Source organism: Astatotilapia calliptera, chromosome 22, assembly GCF_900246225.1.
Source record: "Astatotilapia calliptera chromosome 22, fAstCal1.2, whole genome shotgun sequence".
Lineage (NCBI taxonomy): Eukaryota > Metazoa > Chordata > Actinopteri > Cichliformes > Cichlidae > Astatotilapia > Astatotilapia calliptera.
The window spans coordinates 17,887,821-17,896,436 of record NC_039322.1 but is presented as its reverse complement, the minus strand read 5'-3'; the positions used below and the strand labels follow the sequence as shown (position 1 = coordinate 17,896,436).

At 43.4% G+C, this 8,616-nt stretch overlaps 1 protein-coding gene across 4 annotated transcripts in view; it reads left to right on the top strand.

Moving 5' to 3' along the window:
* The first annotated feature begins 7,642 nt into the window (after positions 1-7,642).
* elmo1 (engulfment and cell motility 1 (ced-12 homolog, C. elegans)) overlaps positions 7,643-8,616 on the top strand; it is a 102,565-nt gene continuing 101,591 nt past the window's right edge. For all 4 annotated transcript variants that reach the window (XM_026157087.1, XM_026157085.1, XM_026157086.1 and 1 more), the window contains exon 1: positions 7,643-7,737. The gene's annotated coding sequence lies outside the window, so the exon portion shown is untranslated. The remainder of the gene's footprint in view (positions 7,738-8,616) is intronic.

The window sequence follows — 8,616 nt, the reverse complement described above, 5'->3', positions numbered from 1 at the left end:
CTTTTCTTCTATTAAGATATCTGAGGGATTAAATGTGTAGTCCAACTTCTTTACACTGACAAAAAGGGGAGATTCCCTCTGCCCCTGCTCTGTGGACAGGGTTGTTGTTGTTGTTGTTGTTTGGGTTTTTTTGTTTTGTTTTTTGATGATTTCTGTGAGAGGGGATGTCTTTAATAAGATAAGATAAGATAGAACTTTATTAATCCCTCGGGTGGGTTCCTCTGGGAAATTCGACTTCCAAAAAAAGCACAGCAACGACCAAAGTTACAGTTACAGAACTGTTATATATATATATACATATATACACACACACACACACACACACACACACACACACACACACACACACACACATATAAATACAGAGACAAATATAAATAAAATATACAAAGGGGATAAATAGAATAAATAGGAATAAAAAATAAAAATACAAGTGAATTGCACATTTCAAGTATTGAGTCTATTGCACTGTTGACTATTTACAAAAAGTATTGCACAAAAGGTATTGCACAGTGAGGTGCAGAGGCACTACAGCTTAGTTGTTCCCTCCTTTGTCCTCCTGTTTCCCCTCCCTCTCCCCTCCAGAGAGGAGTTAAACAGTCTGATGGCGTGTGGGACAAAGGAGTTTTTAAGTCTGTTAGTTCTTGTCTTGGGGAGAAGCAACCTGTCACTGAACAGACTCTTCTGGTTGTTAATGGCCGTGTGCAGAGGATGCCCAGCATTGTCCATAATGTCCATCAGTTTCTTTAATGTCCTTTTCTCTGCCACTGTCACCAGAGTGTCCAGCTTCATGCCGACCACAGAGCTAGCCCTCCTGATCAGTTTCTCCAGCCTGGATGAGTCCCTCTTTGCTGTGCTGCTCCCCCAGCACACCACAGCATAGAAAAGTACTCCAGCAACCACCGACTGGTAAAACATCCTCAGGAGCTTCCTGCAGATGTTAAAAGACCTCAGCCTCCTGAGGAAGTACAGTCGGCTTTGTGCTTTTTTATACAGGTGCTCTGTGTTGCATGACCAGTCCAGTTTATTGTCCACCCACAGCCCGAGGTACTTGTACTTGTTGACCACCTCCACCTCCTCCCCCTCTATCTGAACTGGCAGTGGACCTTCTCTGGACCTCCCGAAGTCCACAACCAGTTCCTTAGTCTTTGAGGTGTTGAGTTGCAGGTGGTTTGTGTGACTCCATGCGACAAAGTTCCTCACCAGACTTCTGTACTCCTCTTCTTGATCATCCCAGATACACCCCATGATGGCCGTGTCATCTGCAAACTTCTGAATATGGCATAATTCAGAGTTGTAGCAGAAGTCAGAGGTGTACAGGGTGAAGAGAAGAGGGGACAGCACAGTTCCCTGTGGTGCTCCTGTGCTGCTGACCCTGTCGGAGACCACAGCTGTAGCTGAGTGCAGAATCTCCACCCACCTACTGTTCAAACTACCTGAAAGACATCAAATCAAAAGCCTTAAACGAAGCAAGGAGGAGAGAGAAAAAGGCTCATTTCAGGCAGCGAATGAACTGAGAGTTTGCACCAAGTATGGTGTAAATAATGAATGTTTTTAAACTTCAATGCAAAGAAAATCTGGTGGTGTCTATGCATAAAAATGTGCAACAGGAAATGAGCATAATAGGTTCTCTAGAAACATTCCAGCTCTATAGTGACAAAGTCTGTGAGAAAGGGATCATTTCAGGGAATTCACAAAGTTATTGTCATGTGTCATGGGCGCTGTCGCCGGGCGTCACTCCTTCCCGAAACCGGATGAGTGTTTCCAGGTGGGCGATTCAGGGATGTGATTGTTCCGACACTGTCTGGCCTTCATGTGAGATAATAGTTTTTGACTCTATAGCTCATGTTGCCTTTGACTTGATGTTTTTTTGTTTTGTTTTGTTTTTTTAGAAACTTCACAGAGAGGCTGTCCATTAAAAATTACACAGCACAGTAATGGGGTGACCTTTATAGCCAAGCAACATTTTTCTTTTGATCTTGTCCTGCTAGCGGTCTGACGATACTTAAACTGAATAGTTTTAGTACACACTGGACAGGAATCCCTGCTCTCTGTACTCAGCTACCATCAAGAAGTCTTCAAATTGACTTCTCTAGGAGCAGATTTGCATGCAGACCAACAGTAGCTACTTAAAACAAGCATTACTCTTTAAGCTGCAGTTGAGGAAGTCTGCTGCTTCTCTTCTTCTAAACTACACACATTCCCTCTTCCTAATGACCCTGACAGAGACAATTACAGTAGACCTACAGGGAATAAGCAGGCAAGATTTCCATTTAGATTTGAGACTTAGGCTTTCTGAATAGCTCGTACACAGGGGACTGTATGTGTTTGTGAGAAATTACAGCTCCATCAAAGAGTAACAGATAATGCAGCCATGAGAGCGTTTTAGTTGCTTATTGAGAGCATAGATCCAAGTTTTCTCTCGTCATACTTGACTCTTCTCACTTGCTTTCTGTGGCAAATTTCTTTTTTTCTAGACGCTTGGACCAATAAACGAGAATAAATCAGCTTCCCTGAAACATTTTGTTCCGTGTTGACTTCTCTCTCTCTCTCTCTCTCCCTGTCTCTCGCTTCGTCTTTGAGTAGCACAATGAATCTCCCAGATGAGGTGCAGTCACAGAAAGCAGCTCTGAGGGAGGTTATGCCACGTAGAGAGAATTTGGTCAGTGGAGAGGCTTTTTATTAAAGCGCTCCGTCTTTTTGGACAGGGTGCAGGTCAGACAGGCTGCCAGACCCGAATCTCTGTGCTGATTGTGTTTTAGCCTCAACATGCAGTCCAGATTGGGAGCATTGGAACAGTTGCATGTTTCATTCTTCAAACTCGGCGTCTCTCTGCAACATTCACTTTCAGATCAAATAAAAAATACACTAAAGGGCCAAGTTTCATCTTTAAGTTCACATCAGTTTGTTAGGATAGTGTTTTCATTCATGCCTACGCTCACTGGCCTCTTCATTGGGTACAACTGCTCGTTAGCGCAAACCAGCCAATCACATGGCAGCAACTCAGTGCATTTAGATGTGGTCATGGCAACCTGGTGAAGTTCAAACTGAGCATCAGAATGGGGAAGAAAGGTGATTTAAGTGACTTTGAATATAGCGTGGTGCTCGGTGCTAGACAGGCTGGTCTGCTGGGGTTTTCCCACATAACCGTCTCTGAGGTTTACAGGGAACAGGCCAAAAAAAGGAAGTATCCAGTGAGCGGCAGTTCTCTGCTTGGAAATATCTTGTTGTTGCCAGAGGGCACGGAGAAATGACCAGAGTGCTTTGAGCTGATAGGAGGGTAACAGTAGCTACAACCAAGTTATGCAGAAGAGCATCTCTGAAGACACTATATGTGAAACCTTTAAAATGATGGGCTACAACAGCAGAAGAACGCGCTGGGTGCCACTCATGTCAGCAAAGAGGAAACTGAAAATACAACTCACACGGGCTCCCCAAAAGTTGACAGTAGAAAACTGGTGAGACGTTACCTGATCTGCTGAGTCTCGATTTCTGCTGCGAAAAACAGGGTCAGAATTTGTTAAACAACACGAAACCATAGATCCATCCTGCCTTGTATCAGCTGTTCAGGCAGGTAGTGGTGGTATAATGATTCTAGGGATCATTTTGTAGCTCATTTTGAGCCCTTTAGTACCAACTGAGCATCATCTGAGCACCGCAGCCTGCCTGAATATTGCTGCCGGCCATCTCTATCCCTTCATAACCCCAGTGTACTCATCTCTTAATGGCTGCTTCCAGCAGGATAACGCTTCTTGTATCAAAACTCAAATCATCTCAAACTGGTTTCTTGAACATGACAATAAATTTACTCTACCTTTGGGATGCGTAACAGGCAATTGACCAAATGGATGTGCAGCTGACAAATCTGCAGCTTTGTGATGCTGTCATCCATCGGCACCTTGTAGAATTAAAGCACTCCTAAAGGGAAAAGGGAGTTCAACCTGGTAGTATAACACTTTAGGTTAGCTGTGTGTGGATTCAACTTGTAATTTGAAGTTAATAATGTATTTCCAGACATTAAAGGTTGTTATTTCCCCCAAAATAGGCAGCTGGATTAATTTAGAAACAACAAAGGGCAGGGATAGCTCAGTAGGTAGAGTGGTGGCCCCATGATCGGAAGGTTGGGGGTTTGAATCCGCTGAACGGCCACCCTGAGGTACCCATGAGGAAGGGACCGTCCCTACACACTGGGCGTCCAATGGCTGCCCACTGCTTCACTGAGTGAATGGGTTAAATGCAGAGAGGAATTTCCCCACGGGGATCAATAAAGTACACATTATTATTATTAAATGGCAGGTGAACACATGAAAATAATAAAATGTTATACAGCGGAATAAAAGTTATCTGGATGAGTGGATTTGTGTGTTTAAGAAAACCCTGTTTTATATCTGCAATGTGTCACGAGTCCTTGTCAACGATCAAGCAAAGACCTCGAAGCCTCGGAGGACTCACAATTACAAAAAAAGCCCTGCATCATTTTGAATCCAATTTCTGTGGGATGCTGAAAGAAAACATGAATCTGTCAAAAACAAATCATGTATAGAGCAAACTGAAGAGAACAAGGAACGACTCACTAGCCGAAACACTCATTCATCATCAGACTCGGTGGTGCTTCTGTTTGAGCATGTATGGCTTGCCAAAGGAACTGGCACGCTGCCATCTATTGTTATTGTTGGTCTATTGCTGGATGTAACAGGGTGGTCTATATGAGCATTCTGTGTGCTCTAATTAAGCAAAATGCACTGAAACCCAGTGGACAACGCTTCATTAAAAAGAATGGAAACAAACAACAAACAATGATCCTAAATCCTGGCCCGTTTAATCACTTGATCTCAGCTTGAACGAAGACAAGTCTAAAGGTAAGAGCATCGTGTTTAGGCAGGTAAAATCTGATTTTGACGTTCTCTGCTGAACACCAGTCTTCTGTTAACGATCAAATCAAATCTGAAGCAAAGATATGCAGCCCTTCAGATACTTATGGTCTGGATTTGCTTTCCAAAATATGGGAGGAAAAAAAGAAAGTAGACAATTAAACCTTTATGAGCAGATCTGCTGCACTTAACTCATGAATAATAACCATGTTTGCCAAAAGGGAAAATTAAGCAGCACCAAGGCTTCCCTCTGTTTTGATAGTGTTATCTGATATGACATTAAAGTTTCACACCAGACGTGCAGATGAACGGAGGTTGGCCCGCTGTTTGTGAAACAGGATGTGTCCAAATCAGAGCGAGTTACACAAGTGACAACTGACATCTATAAAAAGAAATCAGTCCAGTGCTTACCTTCTGAGTGCAACGCCAGAAATGAGAGTGACTCTGCAGTTTTACCGGCTTGCACTGTGAGTTTCCACTTGATTGAACGCATCATGTGATGCTTTTTTAGAAGTGTGGGCTGTCTTAAAGCAATATGGCAAAATAGAAATAGAAGATGAAAATATGACCTCATCTCTGAGCCCTTCGATTTGCTCTTGAGCCCTCTCGAGTTAGAGTCGGGGATCCAAAGGTCACAGTGACCAAATGACGCAAATAACACAGAGGAATAAAAGAATGCTTTTGTTTGCTTCCCCAAAAGAAAAGCAGCAGTAAGTGCTGTTTAGAATATATTACATACCATATTACATATCACGCAGCATTCATAGGTCAAACAAAGATTTATTATCTGAGTCAAATCTGTATGCTTGCACAGAAAAACAAAATGTGTTGACGCATCTTGAAAAACCCATAAAAATATCTGTTTTCTTCCTCTTACATTTTTGGGTCAGGTGTGCCTGTCCTCGCAGCCTATTTATGGAGTCAGATTGGGTGTGAAGTCGAGGACGAGGGCTGCCATTTAAACGGGCCGAGCTTTGCATCCTGTGTTTTTGCAGAGAGAAAAATAAACAGAACGAGGGACTAAGAGATTTCTGCTGGGTGTGTCGCTCCAGATTGTTTGCCAGGACGAACAGGGCTCCTGTATTAATCCTCCTGCTGCTGCTCCCGCTGAGTGGAGACGAGGACGAGCTGCAGAGCTGCCTGCCACACACACTCTTTTTCTCTTTCAGCCACAAATGCCACTCATTCTGGTACCAAGCACAGCAGGTAATTAACGATCAAAATTAAAGGGACACCATGGCTCGGAGATGCTGCAGTCTTTACAGAGTGCCTGCAACATTATACCCTCAGACATAAAGTAACACTAGAAGGTCATAATCCCACCCTCCAAACAGGAGGACATTCAATAACCATGAATTATTGAAAGCTCTGTTCCCGTTTGCCTTTCCTTTCCCGAGAGACTGAAGGCCGATCTGCTTTTGTTTCATCAGTTACTGTGAAACAAAAAGACGTCTCCTTCAGATTTGAGTTGTTTGTCAGGTATAATCTGTTCAATCGTTGCTGTAGCAGGCCCACCATTTGTCATGTTGGTGTAGGCTCACTCGGGGAGGCAGAAGTCCTTTCTAATATTTCATTTTTTCCTAAATTATTCTCAGCCGAAAAATAAGCGCGTATTTATTTTCAGCCTTGTAAATTCTCTGTGCAAAGTCATTAATGATGAACTGCAAAGTACATTTAGTCCTCTTTAGGAGACAGTCCCTTCTTTATCAAGAATGATGTGTTTTTTTAAGGATCGTAGTTACTAAAAGACATCAGGGAAAATCAGCGAGAGCATGAAGTAACATTTAAGTATATGATGCAACACAGACTATTGTCTTCTGCTCTTGTCTTCTCTAATCAGTGTTTTCTTCCAGCCTGTTTTTTTTTTTACTCTTTTTAATAACTGCCAGATAGCCTACACATGATTTTACACGTGAGCCATATTGGGTTTTAATGTCAGTTTTTGATTGCCCTGCTTGTAGGAATATAAACAAACAGTAACAAACATAAATTAGAGAAGAAAATACATCAAATACACACAATTTGTTGTCATTTTCTCGGAAAGTGTGCTTGACTGTGCAAGAATGTTATAACCGATGAACGAAAATCAAACTGGGATGGTCATCTTCTTGCTTATCTGGCAATTAATCTAATCCAACACTGATATCAAATGCTTTTGGGATGATAAATCGATCTTTATAGCACATTTATTGAAGGACTCATAAGAAAAGATGCTTCCTGTTTCCTCAGCTTCCACATTTCTGTGATATTCCTGTTAGGTGATTTTGCTCTTGCATCCTTATCCAACACACTACACCTACACACACCCATACACACCACTGTCACCACACACTCCCTCACTACATGTTTAGGTAAATAAATTGACAGGGGGGGGTGAGGAGAGGATTACTTTTACAGAGTGAAGGTTTCCACTCAGAAATACTCTGTAAAACAAGAAGAAAGTTTTCATTTCCCTTTCTGTATGTTGGCACTGGACTTAAAACTGTTATTTACCAAACCGAGCTGAGCTTTGGGGCTAAAATAATGAAATGACGATTTTCCATCCTGTAAAAAAATAAATAATTACTAAAAAGTCCCCTTCCTCCTGTTAACCAGTGACTGCTTGAGTTCTGCTGCTGTCGTGCATTCGTGCATCCTCTGTTTGGCAACACAAGCCAGCCAGCAGACGGCAGAAGAAAAGAGGAAGTGGAAACATCAGCACTATCTCTACGGCAGAGGAGGGAGAGAGAGAGAGAGAGAGAGAGAGAGAGAGGAAACACCAGTGAGTGACACGCTCTCACACACACGGACACAAACACACTCTCTCTCTCACTCACAACACACAACGCCGGACCTTTTAGTGGAAGAAGCGTCCTCGCGTCGGCAGGTTGGTGAAAGCCTCGTTTCCTTCTTCCTGCAGAAATGTTGTTGTTGCTGAAATTCCGTCTCACTTCCTTCGCGTTGTGGCGCTAAATGTTCCTGGGGGGTGGCTCGCAGTGTTTTTGTGTGCTCGCTGCGCTCTCGCCACGGCGTGCCCGAGTGTCTGTGCGTTACACCGGAGCGAGGCAGCGAGTGTGCCTGCGCTCACGGCTCTCTCCTCCTGCCTGTCGCTACTTTGTTTTCGGTGGCCTCACAGCGGCTCCGGGCGCTGTTATTTTATTGACATGCTCTTTCTGATTTTCTTTTTTCTTTTTTTTAAGCATCACTGCTCTCTCTCTCTAACATGCACGTTGAACTGCGATGCATAAATGAAAGTGCCAGTAAATCCAGGCTTTGTCCTCGGTTTAGTTTCTTGTTTTCCCCTTTTTTGAAACAAGTGCACAGCAATGCTGCAAGTTGCGTGTTTGCTGCAGATATACAGCCAAGAAGCAGCAGAGGTCTCTGCTTTTCCCGGCTTGTGTGATGGAAGTGCATGCTGCTGATGGCTAAATGCAACAACAACAAAAAAGAAGAAGAAGAAAAAGCTGTACGTTTTCTCCCCCCCCAATTAAAGAGCTGCTTTAATTGTGCGCCGTGTGTAACTCCAACCCTGCACGCTGGCCACACCGCGGGCCTGTGATTAGGCAAGAGGAGGGAGAGAAGAAGCCGGACAGCCTCTGATTCATGCAGAAGCTCTCTGCTATCCTCAAAACGGATCAGAACCTGCGATACCAACATGAGCTTCACTCACACCCTTTAAAGCGGTCTTCTTCACTTCTCTCTTTTCACTTCCGGTGGGTTTTCACCTGACCTCCCCCTTCAAATCAATGCGTTTTATTGAGTGCTG